Here is an 18,519-nt window from a genome sequence, read left to right on the forward strand (position 1 = left end):
AATATATCATATCAGAAACAAGTTACACTATGTTATCATAAAATCTTTGAAGAAAATCTCGTCTGAAAATTAAAAAAATAAGTACTTTTGTACTGGTCGTTTTCCGGGCTATCTTAACCATCACTTCCGTCTTAAAATAGAAATAAGAGTATTTTTTGTGTTTAACTTATTTTTCAATTTTCTTTTATTTTATTTTCTCTCGTTGTATCAGGAAAGATACCAAGAGATTTTATAATAATGGTATGAGTTTTATTTAAGGAAATAAAACTCTACCTTACAGCATGATTAAAATCCCTTTTGCCTTACGTTAAAAACAATGGAATACTTAGCCAGCATTAGATTGTGATAGAATGGGCACGTACCCCAACCTGGTCATAAAGTTCGCTAAAAAAAAAATAATTTCTGTGACGCCCATGCCAATGACCTATAAAGCAAGAAGCGACAGAAAACAATTTGAAAAATATCGAAGGAATCTGAGTCATCTATATAATTGATAAGACATCTGAAAAGGCCCACTTAAATACCTATTATGAAGATCTGAGTCAGCTACAATCAATGAGACCTTTGAAAAAAAACTCACTTAAGTATCTGGTAGGAAGATCTGAAAAAGAATCGTTCAAATATCCATGAATATCTGAGGCAGCTATAATCAGCAAGACATCTGAGAAAAAAGGCCCGCTTGAATATCATTTATGATCTGAGTCACCTATAATCTTTAAGACATCGGAAAGAGGTCCACCTAAATGCCTTTCACGAAGATCTAGTATATTTGACGTTCACGTCATCCTGAGGAAAATTTTTTATTTTTCTGTACAATAAAACTATTGTGTCGGTTTTGTATGTCCGTCCGCACTTTATTCTGTCCGCCCTCAGGTCTTAAAAAGTACTGACGCTAGAGGGCTGCAAATTGGTACGTTGATCATCCACCCTCCAATCATCAAACATACCAAATTGCAGCCCTCTAGCCTCAGTAGCTTTTATTTTAATTAAGATCAAAGTTAGCCATAACCGTGCTTCTGGCAACGATATAGGATAGGCCACCACCGGGCCGTGATTAAAATTCCACGGGCCGCGGCTCATACAGCATTACACCGAGACTACCGAAAGCTAGATCTATTTTCGGTGGCCTTGATTATACGCTTTAGCGGCTGTACAGAAAACTCGATTACGCCGAAGAAACTTCGGCGCATTTCTTATTTGCTATACAGCTCTTTGTTGGGTGAGTCGGTAGAGCTGCGGACTGTCACTCGATGGGCCGGAGTTCAATTCCCCGGCCGGCTGATGAAAATTTAGAGGAATTTATTTCTGGTGATAGAAATTCATTTCTCGCTATAATGTGGTTCGGATTCCACAATAAGCTGTAGGTCCCGTTGCTAAGTAACCAATTGGTTCTTAACCACGTAAAATAAGTCTAATCCTTCGGGCCAGCCCTAGGAGAGCTGTTAATCAGCTCAGTGGTCTGGTAAAACTAAGGTATACTTTTTTTCCTTACTTGTTATTCTTATGTTTGCCGGTAACAGTGGCTAAATCGTCACTTTAACGAACGACAGTGACTCCATATTAGTCTCCAGTCTGTCAGGGACAGTAACTTTATCTTCACGTTTGTCAGTGACAGCAGCTAAATAATCACGGTAGCCATTAGACTCGACTAGTACTGTGCTGGGCCCCCGTTCGATTCTCCGACCGGCCAGTGAAGAATCAGAGGAATTTATTTCTGGTGATAGAAATTCATTTTTCGGTATGATGTGGTTCGGATTCCACAATAAACTGTAGGTCCCGTTGCTAGGTAACCAACTGGTTCTTAGCCACGTAAAATAAGTCTAATCCTTCGGGCCAGCCCTAGGTGAGCTGTTAATCAGCTCAGTGGTCTGGTTAAACTAAGGTATACTTAACTTTCTTAACAGCGTGCTGGATCACGCGGACAAAACCACGCATTTGACTAGTCATCAAGTTTGACTGACAAGTGGCGGCAATAAAAATTGTCAACAAACTCCACGAATAACAACATGAAGTCATATTAGAGGCAAAATAAGAAATCTGGCTACGTTAAACTGGAGCACATAAGTGAATATAAGAAAAAGACATGTTTATACACCTAGAAATCAGTGATGTGAAATTTACTAGGAAAAAAAGTTTGCAAATGACTTTTTGCTGTGATTCCAGAGAGGCACTTTGATCTATTTTGATAATATCTTTAGATGTATTTACTTTCATCCAGTGTTAATTCTCGTCATTGGTGATCTTTGGCGTCGTGAGTCCAGTTTGATATGAAACCAGTCAGTCAGCCAAAGAAACTGGGAATCTTGAGGAAACTGTATGGTTTTTGTTTCAAAAAAAAAAAAAAAAAAAGGGGGGGGGAAGAGGTAAGATCCCAGTCGCCCTTCTTGAGGAGTACCACTAAGCGCTAATTCTCTCTCTCTCTCTCTCTACATACTCCCTAAAACATTATTCACTTTCAGTCATACGAATCCACGAAATAATGACCAAAATAACACTGAAAGGGCAACCCCCCCCAAAAAAAAAAAAATTCAAAGAAGCAAAAAATGAAGAAAAAATTTTTCAAAAACACAATTAAGGCTATGAGATCGAACCAAGTCTTCCTCTCTTCAGTTCAGGAACCATATTCGTGTGTACATAAGTGTGCGTTGGTTCACACGAGGGTAAAGAGTGCTGGAAGCTTTCAGGAGACAAAGTCCATATCAGACTGCGGTCTACGGGAACATTAGGGTATTATAATAAACTACAAGAGCTTTTAAACAGTAATTTTCACTCCCTTACCCTCAAAAAAAAAAAAAAATGCTTCATTGTAAGCGCGATAGGGAACTCAGAATAAAGATGCCATACTACTTAAGAAACCCCGAATTGAATCTTAAAAGGAGTTCTTAATAAGTATTTTGTTAAATGAACAGGGCGAGGAAATCATTAACATAATTTTTGTTTGAATATTCACTCGTTTAAAAAGTTTACTGCTTAGCACTATAGCAGTTACTAACTGAAATTGCTATCATCGTCATCATCATTAATTACTAACTCAAACTGCTATCATCATCATCATTAATTACTAACTGAAATTGTTATCATCATCATCTTCATCAATAATTACTAACTGAAATTGCTATCATCATCATCATCATTAATTACTAACTAAAATTGTTATCATCATCATCATCATTAATTACATACTGGAACTGCTATCATCATCATCTTCATCATTAATTACTAACTGAAATTGCTATCATCATCATCTTCATCATTAATTACTAACTGAAATTGCTATCATCATCATCATCATTAATTACTAACTGAAACTGCTATCATCATCATTAATTACTAACTGAAATTGCTATCATCATCATCATTAATTACTAACTGATATGGCCATCATTATCACTATTAATACTGCTAGTAACATCATGCCCCGAGTTAAGACTTTGTTCGCAACGTAGACATCTTTCGTCATCGTTGATATCATTAATCGAGAACAATTATTCCTCGGTCATTAATACCTAAGAGTCTATTAATTAATAGGACAAATTCTCCTAAATTTCCCTTTTATTTTAATTTTAGTAATTTCAAGAACCCCTTTTATAAGCAATGGGCCTCATTCAGCTTCCTCCTGTCAGCCCTCAACGCCGCTTCTGCTGCTGCTACCTACCTACTATGCCTTTGTAGGAGGGGGGAGGCGGTGGTGGACGGGCGTCGCCGAGGGCGCCTGTGGGCGGTTCGTGTGTCGCCGTCAGCGGGCGTGTCGGTGTCGTGCTAGTAACGTGAGCACAATGGGCAGGGGCTGGGCCGCGTCACCCCCGCCCTTTTGTGCCTCCGTCAACCGTCGGAGCAACAGGTAGGCAGGAGGAGGGACGGGGTGGGGGGGGGGACCTTGGGGGACTCTTGATAGGGGGAGGGAGGAGGGGGTGGATGAACGCTGGATGACGGTGGGGGGAGTGGATCACGACGGTCTCCTGGAGGGGGAAAGGGAAGGGGGAGGATGGGCCCTGGGATGACAGGGGGTGGGGATTGAGGACGGAAAGGTGGGGGGATCTTGATGGTGGGGATGGGTGGGGTGGGGAGGGTCCTGGGGGTGACAGGAGGGGGTAGCTGTAGATGTCAAGTGAGATAGGGAAGGGGTATGGGAGGTGAGCCACCTGCCCTCCTGCCTGCGGCACTCTCTCTCTCTCTCTCTCTCTCTCTCTCTCTCTCTCTCTCTCTCTGTCGCACACTATGACTGACAATTAACGGCCTCGAGATAAAAAGGAAAGTTCTTGTATCACTTTACGGAATGACAGGTATTCTACCACTGTAATCTGTTAAAACCGAAATAAAAACAATTTTAAACTTTGACTTCTTAAGAGTTTAAAGACATCAGGCAATGCATATCATTAAACAAATTTTTTAATTGCATACTTAACAAAGAAATATTACTTCCTCGTAAACATGACAAAAATATTATGAGAGAACAAAGTTTCAGTATAAACTGAACATGAAATAGAAAGTCTATTTTCATATCTAGATGATATTCAGAAGATAACGATAGAAACACTTCCTCTTTTATGGACTCATGTGTCGTTGTACAAATAGTTTTCATTCAAGCGAGAGATTTCTGTAGATCACAGATAAACAGATCAGTATCTACGCAAAAAACATAATATAGATTGTTCTCCGCCACACTAAAAGTTTGTAACGTAACTTCCAAGATAATGAACGGGACATTTACATTTCGGCTTCAGAATTATAATATACATACAAAATAGACATGAAAGAAAAAGAAAAAGAAAAAAAAAGAAAAAATAAAAAGTTGCAGGACGAAAACATGATCGTCAAATAGGATTGTAAAACTTCCTACTTTGCGTGTCAAGATAACTGTTAACACACACACACACACACACATATATATATATATATATAATATATATATATATATATATATATATATATATATATATATATATATATATATATATATATATATATATATATGTAGTATAATAATAAAGGCAATACACTAAGGAAAGTGAAACAACGGAGTGGTGCTTTGGCCTTTCCCTTCATGGTACTGCTGCCTTTATTTATATATATTCATCACGTACCATATTTTCGTGATTCAGTTATATGAATTATATATATATATATATATATATATATATATATATATATATATATATATATATATATATATATATATATATATATACATATACATATACATACATTGCATATATATATATTATCTAGTCATAGCTTCTCGCATTAGCTAAAGTCTTGACAAACAGTTGTGAAGCGGGTAAACTCTTTGAATGTGTTAACCTTCATATTATCTTAGAAGAATATGCATAGCTTCTAGTATATGTTTCCATCATTCTTTTGTTTCTGAAGCTAATAAAACAAGGTCACAAAGAAGTGGAGAAGAGCTGAAGAATAATTGAAAAAGTTCCCCATTAGAGGCATATATTTATCTCTCTCTCTCTCTCTCTCTCTCTCTCTCTCTCTCTCTCTCTCTCTCTCTCTCTCTCTCTCTCTCACTTGAACTATGCTAATTTCCACTCATTAAGATTAAGGAAAGTCTGTAATAAAGATTTCAATAATATATATGATTTGATCAGGATTCAAGGTTTGTCAGAAAGGTAATAAAACAGCGAATGAAACTTCCAGTTGCGACAAAAGATATTGTTAAGATATAAAATATTCAAGTAATGCAATTTAATTCTTAAAAAGTATCTCAGTCCACTTCTATTACAAAATTATCATAGAAGGCAAAAATATTTGTGAAATTTAGGCTAAGGAAACGTATGTTAATACTGATGCAAAATTAGAACTAATAATTATTCAATTTTTAAGGGAGATAAAAATGCTGATGCAAAATTGGAAGAACAGTATATAAAATTTAGATAACGAAAAAAATGTCAATAAAAAATTTTGGATAGTGTAAAAAATATGAAGAACTATGGAAAAATAAAATTGTTAATGGGCTAATAAAATAAGCAAATGTGAATATGAAATTTAGAGAAAAGTACCAATAAAAAAATTTCCGAATGTATAAAAAGTATGAAAATTGAGAGCTGAAGGTAAAAATTAAAAGAGAAAGCAGTGAATCTAATTTATAAATCAGTGAATAAAAATGGTTGTATAATTTAGAGAAAAAAGCGAGTTAACCCATTTCTAAACAAATAAAATTACGAGATTTGAAATTTTAAAATTGTAAAATTTTGAAAAATACAAAAGTTGCAACTGTTATTAGATTAAGGTGACCTTAAGAGGAGCCTACTGGTGTTGTTAAATTAAATAAACCAGATGAGGATGTTGTAGGTGTCATATTAAATTGCCTCCAAAAAGTAGCTGTTGTTGTTTGATTAACTTGAAAGTATAACTGGTGTTGTTTCTTGTTACTGCTATTGTTAGATTCTACTTCCTTTTAGGGCAGGTTGGTGTCAGCCTTATCTGTCTTTAAGAGAAACAAGCGTTTGTTGTTGCTACTGTCAGATAAGCTGACCTTCTGAAGAGGTTGTTGTTGCTGTAAGTGTTAGATTAAGCTGACTTTAAGAGGAGGTTGTTGTCGTTGTTGTTATATTAAGCTGACCTTAAGAAGGAGGGTGTTGTTGTTGTTGAATTAAGCTGACTTTAAGAGGAGGTTGTTGTTGTTAGATTAAGCTGACATTCTGATTAGGTTGTTGTTGTTGTAAGTGTTAGATTAAGCTGACTTTAAGAGGAGGTTGTTGTCGTTGTTGTCAGATTAAGTTGACCCTAAGAAGGAGGGTGTTGTTGTTGTTGATGTTGAATTAAGCTGACTACAAGAGATTGTTGCTGCAGCTGGATTAAGCTGACCTTAAAGAGGTTGTTGTTGTTGTTAATTTAGAATTAAGCTGACCTTCAGAGGTTGTTATTATCTTTGTTATACAAAGATGACCTTATAATATCTAGAGTTATTGCTTTTAAGAGAAGCCAATAATAAGAGAGAGAGAGAGAGAGAGAGAGAGAGAGAGAGAGAGAGAGAGAGAGAGAGAGAGAGAAAGGAACACCATGGTCAGGGTCAGCATCCTTTTCTAAATCTATTGTTTCCTTCTCCTCGACCTCCTCCTCCTCCTCCTCGTCCACCTCCTCCTCCTTCTCCTCCTCCTCCACTAATATATAAGTCACGTTCTCTCTTCTTCTCGCTGGGTTGCTCCAATTTTACAAGGGAGCGAGGAGCACGAAAAACGACCTGTTGCTCCATTAAGAGAGCGGAATTATTATTGTTTGTTCATAACCGGCCAGTGATTACGTATCTTGGCTTTCTCGAGAATGTTTGCAGTGTTTAGCTGCCACTCGCGCTTTCTGATGATAGATGGATGAGACAAGAACAAACGGAGTCTGATTCTGATGCTGTGAGAGGAGGAGGAGGAGGGAGGAGGAGGAGGAGGAGGAGGAGGAGGAGGAGGAGGAGGAGGAGGAGGAGGAGAGAGAGAGAGAGAGAGAGAGAGAGAGAGAGAGAGAGAGAGAGAGAGAGAGAGGATGCTGAGTAAGGAAGAGGTTAAGGAGAAGAGAGAGGGATGAGAGGAAGAGGGTGAGGAGGAGATGGAGGAGGAGGAAGAGAGAGAGATTCAACGGATGCTATGAGAGAGAGAGAGAGAGAGAGAGAGAGAGAGAGAGAGAGAGAGAGAGAGAGAGAGAGAGATTTAACGGCTCTAGCTGGTTTCTCCTAAGAAAGGACTAGTATTATTTTAATAAAAAAGAATATTGAGGTCGACTGTTATTGTATTTATCCAGCACCACTTACAAGGAGTCAAAACAGGAAAAAGCTTATTTATGAGTAATAAAAATCTAGCTTTAAACCCAAGCACTGTGGTACATTCAGTCATTCAGCCCTTAAGAAAGTGAAAAGAGGGAATTGGAATGATTGGATAGCAAGATTAAAGAAAGGAAGAGGAATGGAAGTCAAGTAAATAGGCTCAAAAGTGGGTGCAGCAAGGGGCCTAGAGGATGCTGCAAGCAATATTTAGTAATGCCGACAGTGCACCACGTGAGGTGCACTGACGGCACTAATCCCCCTGCGGAGAAAGGGAGCGAAGAGTAAACAATAGCCTTTCGTCTCTGATAGATTTCCTGATAATTTAAAATAATTAGGGGAAGGTCAGTGGGCCTATCCAATTATGTAGGACAGAATAAATCACGCTGTTAGGAAGAACCAACACTGACACTGTTTTACAGACTTCTACAGACGTCTTAAACAAGACCAAGTTAAAAAGGCAGGTTAAATTTACAAGACTTAAAATGTCAAAGTTGAAAGCCGAGGAAATATGATGCCATAGATGAACTGGACAATATCTAAGTAGGCGAAATGTGAAGCCAAAAAATTTGAGTGAACAATATAGCGAAGGGTAGGTACTATTAGATTTTTTGACACAGGCTATAGGCTAAAGAAAGGCATAAACTAACCAATAAACACATGATGATAAGAAAGTACTATTAGAAGAAAAGCTTCCATTTTATACATTATCAATATGAAGTTCGATGACTCTACAACTCCCACAAATATAACTTTTATGTAAATTGTTAATTTGAAAAACGTGAGGTTGTTACTGTCGGTCTAGAACCAAGGAGGATAAATGATCAATCGATGCAATAATTGTTCCATAGGCCTATTTCCAAACAGATAGATGACTGGTTGATTAGTTTTCTACAAGCAAACCTTATGCCCCCACTATAGCGCTTGCGGTGCACTGTAGGCATTACTTACAGAAAGGTTTTTTGCAGCGTCCCCTCGGCCCCTAGCTGCAACCCCTTTCATTACTTTTGGTGTACCTCCATTCATATTCTCTTTCATCCATCTTGCTATCCACCCTCTCCTAACGATTGATTCACAGTGCAACTGTGAGGTTTTCCTCCTGTTACACCTCTCAAACTTTACTATTCTCAATTTCCCTTTCAGCGCTGAATGACCTCATAGGTCCCAGCGCTTGGCTTTTGGCCTAAATTCCATATATTCCATTCCATTACTATAGCGTTTGCCCTACGGCGGCTTGTCAGTGTGGTCATATCTGAGAGGGAGCAGCAAGCATAGTGTGGACCTTCGTGACACCCCAACCCAACAAATACACTAACGTAGATTACGCAAACAAATTCAAATATTCAACAATCATAATCAAGTTCTTGTCTGACATTTAAATATCATTACTAAAACTCTTAGTCATGAATCGAGATCTACCTACGACATAACCACGAATTTGATGATGGTAATATATTCCAAGGCCAAGAGAAAGAGAAGGTCTGCTCACTTCCCCCTCCAAATTCCCCATGTAGGCGGAGCTTTGTCTACCTACTTATTGCGTCAGCCTGTGAATTGCCGTAACGAGCAGGTACCTCTGAGATACGTCATCGCCTACGTAGTCACCCCAGGTGGGAGGCGACTCCACCCAATTGGGTAGACCTTGTCTCTCTCGGCCTTGAAATATTCGATAGAAATTCTTTACTTTTCACAAGTGTCCTGAAGACCAAATATCATAATTTGTTGGGGAAATAAAAAAAAAACTGGTTTAGTGGTTTGGGGAGTAGTCTATTAATCTATAGGACAAAGTGCCCTGACATACATTAACTAGAAACGATACTTGAATACCTTACGTTACTTTGAATATTCCCTGACCTACAGTTGCTCGGATGATATGGAATACATTAATGGCTCTTGGAAAGCGGCAGATTTTTTCAAGCAATCGTTTTAAAACTTTTCTCATTCATTACTCTTATATTCATAGTGTCTGCCATCTGCCTATTTCTGTATTGAACTACGATTTCCTTCATTATTCACAAACTTATAGCAAGAGTCTATACACCAACACGTATAATGCAAGTATAACGTTTTATGATTTATGAAATCGTAGGATAACCAGAGGCAATTGAGTATTTAGCGTGATGTGAAAATAAAAAAAAAAGAAGGGACATGTGGGTACTGCTGTGTACTGTATGTGATGGGGGGAGGTGGGGAGGATGGGGAATCCTGGAGGGAGGTGGCTTGAAGGGCATGACATAACATTTGTTTTAAGAAACCAGAGCAGAAGACAGAGTCCTGGAAGAGGGGTGGGGGTGGGGGGGGGAGTATTGCTTAAGGGCATGACATAACATTTGGGGTTTTTTAAGAAACCAGGAGCTGGTGGAAGACAGGAGTCCTGGAAAGGAGGTGGGGAGGGGGGGAGAAGTGTGATCGATCCTCGGAGGTTGGAGGAAGGAGAAGAAGGTACGTATCCTAGGGGTTTGGAAGAGGAGGGGGCGAAGGAGAAGAGGGAGGTGGGGGTAGGAAATTCAGACACACACACACACACAAAAGCTGGGCCTCCAAGATGAGATGAGAAAGTGTCCGCATCTTACTGGCGTTTGAGCGACAGCCTTTGTTGTTCTGGACAAGGCTCTGGACGCCCCTGTCTGGGCACCTGTCCCGAACCCGTCCATCCTGTCTGTTGCTTGTCTGTCTTCCCCCTCCTCCTCCCCACTCCCCCCACACCCTCCGCAGTAGACTTTAGCTTGTCTGTTCTTGAGTCCGCTGTAATACACCTGCTCATCCCATCCGGTGTCAGCGCTGACTCCGTGTTAATTTAGCCTGTCAGTTACCTGGGTGGGCCTGTGCAAACCCAATTCCCCGGAGGTCATGGATGACGCTTGACGGATACTGCTTGCTTGCGTACGTGTGTATATATATATATTCCAGGCACTTTGACGGTGTATATATTTCTCTCTCTCTCTCAAGTTATCCGATTGCCTCTCATTCATTTTTTACCCTTTAAATAAAATGTTTTTTCAAACGACATTTTCCTTTTACGTTCTCCCTCGCTCCAAGAAATGATAGAAAACCAAAAGCTTTGTTATCTCTCTCTCTCTCTCTCTCCGTAAATTAAACAAGCAGTTTCTCTATTATTTTGCCTTCTAGAGTAAAAAAATCTTACTTTTCCTTGATAGACTCTAATTTCCCACAACTCCTACCTGTAAGGAAAGACAACAGAATAAAAAAGAATTGTTCTAATCTTTATCAACTTCATACCCTCTGTAAACTAATTGCGAAGCATCCAGTTTCATCTCTCTCACTCTCTCCCCAAAATTTTTCTCTTGTAGACAAGAGTGGCCACCTGAGGCCCTCCATAGTCCCAGGTTATAAAGTGGTTGATATATGACTATAAACGGCAGAATTTTGATGTGCGTATCTTAGCGACCGTTGGTGCTCGAGTTTCTATGGGATAAGGTTTTTCTCGTAAAACTCACGTACGACTCATCGCACCGCTCACTTACAAGGTATTATTTATGCGGCAAATTCCTCTGGCGTTTCCTTTTTCCTATAAACGCTACAGTGACTTAAGATCCTTCAGTAATATGGTGGCAACAAGAAAAAGTATTGTTTCTCCTCCAGGTTTCACTAGTCTCCTTCATTGCAACCCTGGTATGGGCTTCTCATCTTATTGCTGTTTGTTGCTTGTGACCTCTCATCAGGGTGACGAAAGTAAATCTGGTCAGAGAACTTGAAGGGATGACATTTGCTTATTGAATATTTTAAAATCCCTATCCTTATGCATATATGATGGTAATACTTATCAAAACTTATGCATGCTTATATATGCCAAAGGCTATTTTCAGCTTTCTGAAGAATTAGAGGAATTTATTTCTGGTGATCGAAATTCATTTCTCGTCATAATGTGGTTGGGTTCCACAATAAGCTGTGTAGGTCCTGCTAAGTGTAACCAGTTGGTTCTTAGCCACGTAAAAATAAGTCTAATCCTTCGGGCCAGCCCTAGGAGAGCTGTTAATCAGCTCAGTGGTCTGGTTAAACTAAGGTACACTTAACTTTTTCAACTTTCTGCTCTCCTTAAATTCAAGCATACGTTCTATATTCATAGATAAAGCATTTTCAGAGATAATAAATAAAGAAATTTACCATTTGGCTCTCTCTCTCTCTCTCTCTCTCTCTCTCTCTCTCTCTCTCTCTCTCTCTCAACATATATCGCACAAAAGTGTTTGCGTGTTTATATTCAACAAACCCCAAAATTCTGCAACTATCATTCATCCCTCTCAGCTTTGCGCAACGCTAACTTCTCCTCGACTGTATTCAAACAGGGTACTCGACGGGTACTTCAGATCCCAGTGACAAGGGTAAGACAACACACAACGACTCCGAGGAGGACCTTGTACGAGGACGACGTAGATAAATCACGCCTCCTGAAGTAGCAGCCTCGAGAGATCCAGTGGAGGCTTCGTGGCGTCCATTACAAGTAGCGATTATCTGAGGACCCTTCCAGGACGTAATGGCTGTGGTATCTGTTACAGGAATACCGTTGGGATGAAGTATTGGGTGGATCTGAGGCGGGAGGGGGAAGGGGAGGGCGAGGGGGTGAGGAGGGGGAGGGGAACTGGTTTAATGAATGCTTATGTAATGTTATTTGATACTAAACTGGTTGTAATCTTGCAATGAAGCCCCTACGTAATGTTATTTTGGTACTTAACTGACTTAATATAATTTTAATGTGAAACTTATCCGTAATGTTATTCTATGCTATACTAACTAGACTGATATTTGCTACTAGAATGGCTATGATTTTGCTATGAAGTCCCTACAAAATTTTATTTGATACTAAACTGGCTATGATTTTGCTATGAAGTCTCTACGTAATGTTATTTGGTGCTAAACTGCCTATGAATTTGTTATGAAGTCTCTGCGTAATGTTATTTGATACTAAACTGTCTATGATTTTGCTATGAAATCGCTAAGTAATGTTTTTTATACTAAACTGGTTATATTTTTGCTATGAAGTCTCTATGTAATTTTATTTAATACTAAACTGGCTATAATTATGCTACGAATTCTCTAAGTAATGTTATTTGATACTAAACTGGCTGTAATTTTGCTATGAATTCTCTAAGTAATGTTATTTGATACTAAACTAGCTATAATTTTGCTATGAATTCTCTAAGTAATGTTAATTAATACTAAACTAGCTATAATTTTGCCATGAATTCTCTACGTAATGTTATTTGATACTAGACTGGCTATAATTTTGCTATAAATTCTCTAAGTAATGTTATTTGATACTAGACTGACTATAATTTTGCTATGAATTCTCTAAGTAATGTTATTTGATACTAGACTGACTATAATTTTGCTATGAATTCTCTGGCAATGTCATTTCATACTAGATCATTATAAATTTATATGAATTCTTTAAGGAATTATTTCGATACTTTTTCAGATCGGACATTTATATTTTTGCTATGAAGTCTCTACGTGATTTTATTTGATACTAGACTGGCTATAATTATGCTATGAATTCTCCATGCAAATGTTATTTAATACTAATCTGGTTATCATTTGGCGCTCAAGACTTCGTTACGTGATTTTTAGTTAAAGTTCATCTCTGTGCTATCTTTTAGTTTTCTGTAAAAGAAAACTATTGAGCCGGTTTTGTCTGTCCGTCCGCACTTTTTTCTGTCCGCACTTTTTCTCTCCGCCTTCAGATCTTAAAAACTACTGAGCTAGAGGGCTGCAAATTGGTATCTTGATCATCCACCTTCCCATCATCAAACATACCAAATTGCAGCCCTCTAGCCTCAGAAGTTTTTATTTTATTTAAGGTTAAAGTTAGCTTTAATCATGCTTATGGCAACGATATAGGATAGGCCACCACCAGGCCGTGGTTAAAGTTTCATGGGCCGTGGCTCATACAGCATCATACCGAGACCATGGAAAGATAGATCTATTTGGATTTCTATACGCTGTATAGAAAACTCGGCGCATTTTTTACTTGTTTATATTTGACCCTATTTCTCTTTTTAATATTTACTTAGCAAATTCTTGCCATTTTTCGTCTTCTCGCGTATAAGAAGATGCTAATGTCATAATAATGATATTCATCAACTTAATATTAAACAGGTAAAACAAACCCCGACTTCATCTTTATGCATGACATTCGATTAGAGGCAGTAGCGGCACTCAATCTCAAAATTTGACAGCCTATCAAGAAAAGACTTAGTTTAAATACGAGTCAACACGAGAGCCCACCGAGGGAGCGTAATAACCCAGACTATAAACAACGGAGAAGGGGGTGGCCACCGAGCGAGCATAATGTAAGCGGGAGGCTCTCTACTGAGGGTGTTATCATCGAGGTGACATGACATATACGATCAGAGACAGGGTGTCAGGCGCTCAACATCGCGTTAGGATCTCGGGAGGTACGAGGCGTAAGCTGCCTTCTTGTGTCAAGGACTCTTTCTTTTTGTTTTTATCTTTTTCATCATCCTTTTTTCCTTCCATCTCCTTCGCGAGCATAATGGACGTGAAAGGACTCCGCTGTCACCAGTGGTGGAACTTGTTGTGGGGAAGGGGAGGGGATGAATCTTGAATGGGGTGGGAAGGAGATGGGTGGAAGGGGGTTAATGGTTAGGGCGTGCTCTCTCTCTCTCTCTCTCTCTCTCTCTCTCTCTCTCTCTCCCTCTCTCTCTCTCTCTCTCTCTCTCTCTTGTTTTGGAGGGGTGATGAATCTTGAAAGGAGGGAAAAAGAGATGGGTGGAAGGGGGTTTAGGTTTAGGCTCTCTCTCTCTCTCTCTCTCTCTCTCTCTCTCTCTCTCTCTCTCTCTCTCTCCTCGGGGATGTTGCAAAAGCAAATTCACGCCTTGTCAGTGGCAGGATCTGTTTATCACGTCGTCATCTGAATTTCAAAATGGGGAGTCCTTTTTGGGGGATAGGATATGAAGCTGTCCCTGGATTCCCATTTGTATTCTGTTTTCCCTACACCGTTCCAAAGGGCAAAGGATGTTGAACGGCCGTCGCATATTTCCTGAGTTGTGCTGGGAATAAAAAAAAAAAAGCTGTTTGCCATAAAGGAATGATGGTTTTATCACCTGGAAATTAAAATACATATTTTTATCACGTTAAGATTATTTTTGATGCATTTTGGTTCAGTTCCGGAGAAGAATGACAATTCTCTTGGCTGTAATAAACAGAATACAAAACATACTTTGAGATAAAATTTCAATTTGCAGATGAATTTGTTATTGTAAGTGATTTAGCTTCTATCTCACTTTAAATCACTTTTATTATTATTATTATTATTATTATTATTATTATTATTATTATTATTACCGCATTGCTTTCTATTTGAATAAAAAAGAAAGGACTCTCATTCGACTGTTTACTCTCACTTCCACTGAGACATGCTTTTTATTATTATTAATAAATTATTATTATTATTATTATTATTATTATTATTATTATTACCACATTGCTTTCTGTTTGGATTACAAAGGAGAGAATGACTATCATTCGATTGTTTATTCTCATTTCCAATGAGACAGATATTATTATTATTATTATTATTATTATTATTATTTATTATTATTATTATTATTATTACCACAATGCTTTCTATTTGGATAAAAAAGAAAGGACTGTCACTTCTACGTTTTTCTCACTTCCACTGAGACTTTATTACCACACTGCTTTCTATTTGGATAAAAAAGAAAGAACACCATTCTACTTTTTATTTCCATTTCCACCGAGACGGGTTCGAAACCGCAGTTTTGTCTGTCGAACCTTCAAGCTACTTAGCGTCGCGCCCCGGGTAACATATTCATCGACTCCTCTCCGAATGAGATCACTTGCCATTGAGCGCGCCAATGAAATCATCACCTTAGTACAGGAAATAATCCATAATTACAACTGAAGCGATATGGTCAGTTTTTGCGAGACTGTTTATGCCTGTTCTTATGTTTGTGTGTGTCCCTATGTTTTTGTGTTACGCCTGGGGTTTGTGTGTGTGTGTGTGTGTGTGTGTGTGTAAATGCCAATGACATCATCACCTTACTCAAGAAAACACCCATAATTAGAAGTGAAGCGATATGGTCAGTTTTTGCGAGATCATGTTTATGCCTGTTCTTAAGTGTGTTGTGTGCGTGTGTACGTTGTGTGTACCTGTGTTTTCGTGTTACGCCTGGGGTGTGTGTGTGTGTGTGCGCGTGTGTAAATGAGTAAATACCACAGCAGGAGTTATGAGCTGACAACTCGTTTCGGGAGAGGACAAGATAAAGGCTACAGGAACTCGAGACGACGTCTTGACACCAGTCCACAATTAAGATAGGAGCCAGATATATCTCCCCCGAATAATTAAGGGACATCACCGGAGGATAAACTTGGAAACGGATACGCGCTTAAGTGGATGTATGGGCTGTATGGGAGGGCGGGGGTGAGGGGGTGGGGAAGAGGGGGTGGGAAGGATGGGCTCAGCTAAATGTCGCCATAGGTAACTGGAAAGGGGGTTGGGTTGGGTAGGGAAGGGAGTCCAGACATGGAAAATGGAGATATCTCTCTCTCTCTCTCTCTCTCTCTCTCTCTCTCTCTCTATATATATATATATATATATATATATATATATATATATAATATATATATATATATATATATATATATATATATATATATTTATATATTTGTATATAATATATATATTTATATAAATATATAAATTATATATATATAATTTATATATATAATATATATACGTGTATATATATATCCACTAAGTTCATTATTGTTACAAATAACGAGGCCTCTTTGCTGCGACAGTCGGTAAATTAATGCACATCTCTCTCTCTCTCTCTGTGCTGGACATGCAAACATTTATGCAAAGTCCATAATTGCTGCAAATAAAGAGACCGCTTTGCTGCAATAGTCGTAAATTAACGCACTTCTCTCTCTCTCTCTCTCTCTCTCTCTCTCTCTCTCTCTCTCTCTCTCTCTCTGTGCTGTGTAGGGATATGATTTTATGATGAGATTCATTATGCAACATGGAAATGGTTGTATGGGGGAACCACAAATGCATTATTGCATCTACATAGCCCGAGCGAGGGGGGTTACAATAATAATGATTGAAATAATGATAATTATATCAATAATAATGGAAAACAGTGTATAGATTAGTGATAGAAATATGATGATTATATCAACAATAATGGAAAATAGTGTATAGGTTATAGATATATGATAATTATATCAATAACAATGGAAAATAGTGTATAGCTTAGTTATAGAAATATGATAATTATATAGTGTATAGATTAGTTATAGAAATATGATAATTATATCAATAATAATGGAAAACAGTGTACATATTAGTTATAGACTTGTGATAATTATATCAACAATAATGGAAAATAATGTTTAGTTCAGTTACAGAAATAAAACGTAATGTTGAATATTATATTGTTTTTATTTTTTTAATATTAGTTTACATTATAAATCTATTACCTTAATTTTTCAAAATCAATTTACGTAATTTTCTTTTCATGGAATTTTTTTTTGCTAAACTTTCAATGGTTATGAATACATAATTTCATAAGATATCAATTAATGACTGAAAACCAAACTTCCGCTATACCGCTGGGTTCTCAATCAGTGAACTTGAGCAACAGCTGCTCTGGTCAGGACTTGGATGGGTAACCAACTATACATGATAGACGCTTGGGCTTTTGACTGACTTTTCATTAAGTCTAAAAGCTGCTGGCTTAACCACACATAGAGTGGGTTTGGATATTTCTATAAACAATATTTTCTGCTACAGTTATCACTATCCCTGTCTGATCATAGGTATTGTGGTTGTGAATGCTATTATACCCACAGAAGATTAAGAAGTTAGTTAAGAGATAACAAATAGAATAATAATTATGGAAATTTTATTAGTAACTATAATAACTGTTTTATCACTGATGACATTTTCGAAAGTGGTGAGCAACTGACAAATAATATAAGTCGCATTAATACTAATGATAATAACATAAGAAAATGAATTGAATAAAGTGGATGAAAATAATAATAAAACAAGCAAAAAACGAGCGGAAGTTTCTTCGGCGCAATCGATTTTTCTGTAAGGCGTATAATCAAGGCCACCAAAAACAGATCTATCTTTCGGTGGTCTCGGTATAATGCTGTATGAGCCGCGGCTCATGAAACTTTAACCACAGGCTGGTGTTGGCTTGTCCTATATCGTTGCCAGAAGCACGATTATGGCTAACTTCAACCTTAAATAAAATAAAAACTACTGAGGCTAGAGGGCTGCAATTTGGTATGTTTGATGATTGGGTGGGATGATCAAAATACCAATTTGCAGCCCTCTAGCCTTCAGTAATTTTAAGATCTGAGGGCGGACAGAAAAAGTGCGAACGGACAGACAAAGCCGGCACAATAGTTTTCTTTTACAGAAAACTAAAAAAACAATAACATCACAACAATAACACGTAGGTCAGTAAAGTTATTTTCTTCCTAAATCTTGCATCAACAACAACAAAGATACAACCATTGTTACAACTTTTAGGTGTCTGTTGTTATTCGTGCTCTATCAGTTCCTCCAACGCAAACCTTCAACGAGAAGCCTCCTGACGGTGAAGCCTTTGCGAAAGGAACACGCAGAGGAGGCCGTTTAGAGACGCCCTCCGTTTCATCCTTCAGGCGTGACATCTGCATAAGGAAGAATGTAAACAAGGCTGTCACTGATGTTTCTTCTTCTTCTTCTTCTTCTTCTTTTTTCTCCT

Source organism: Macrobrachium rosenbergii, chromosome 21, assembly GCF_040412425.1.
Source record: "Macrobrachium rosenbergii isolate ZJJX-2024 chromosome 21, ASM4041242v1, whole genome shotgun sequence".
Lineage (NCBI taxonomy): Eukaryota > Metazoa > Arthropoda > Malacostraca > Decapoda > Palaemonidae > Macrobrachium > Macrobrachium rosenbergii.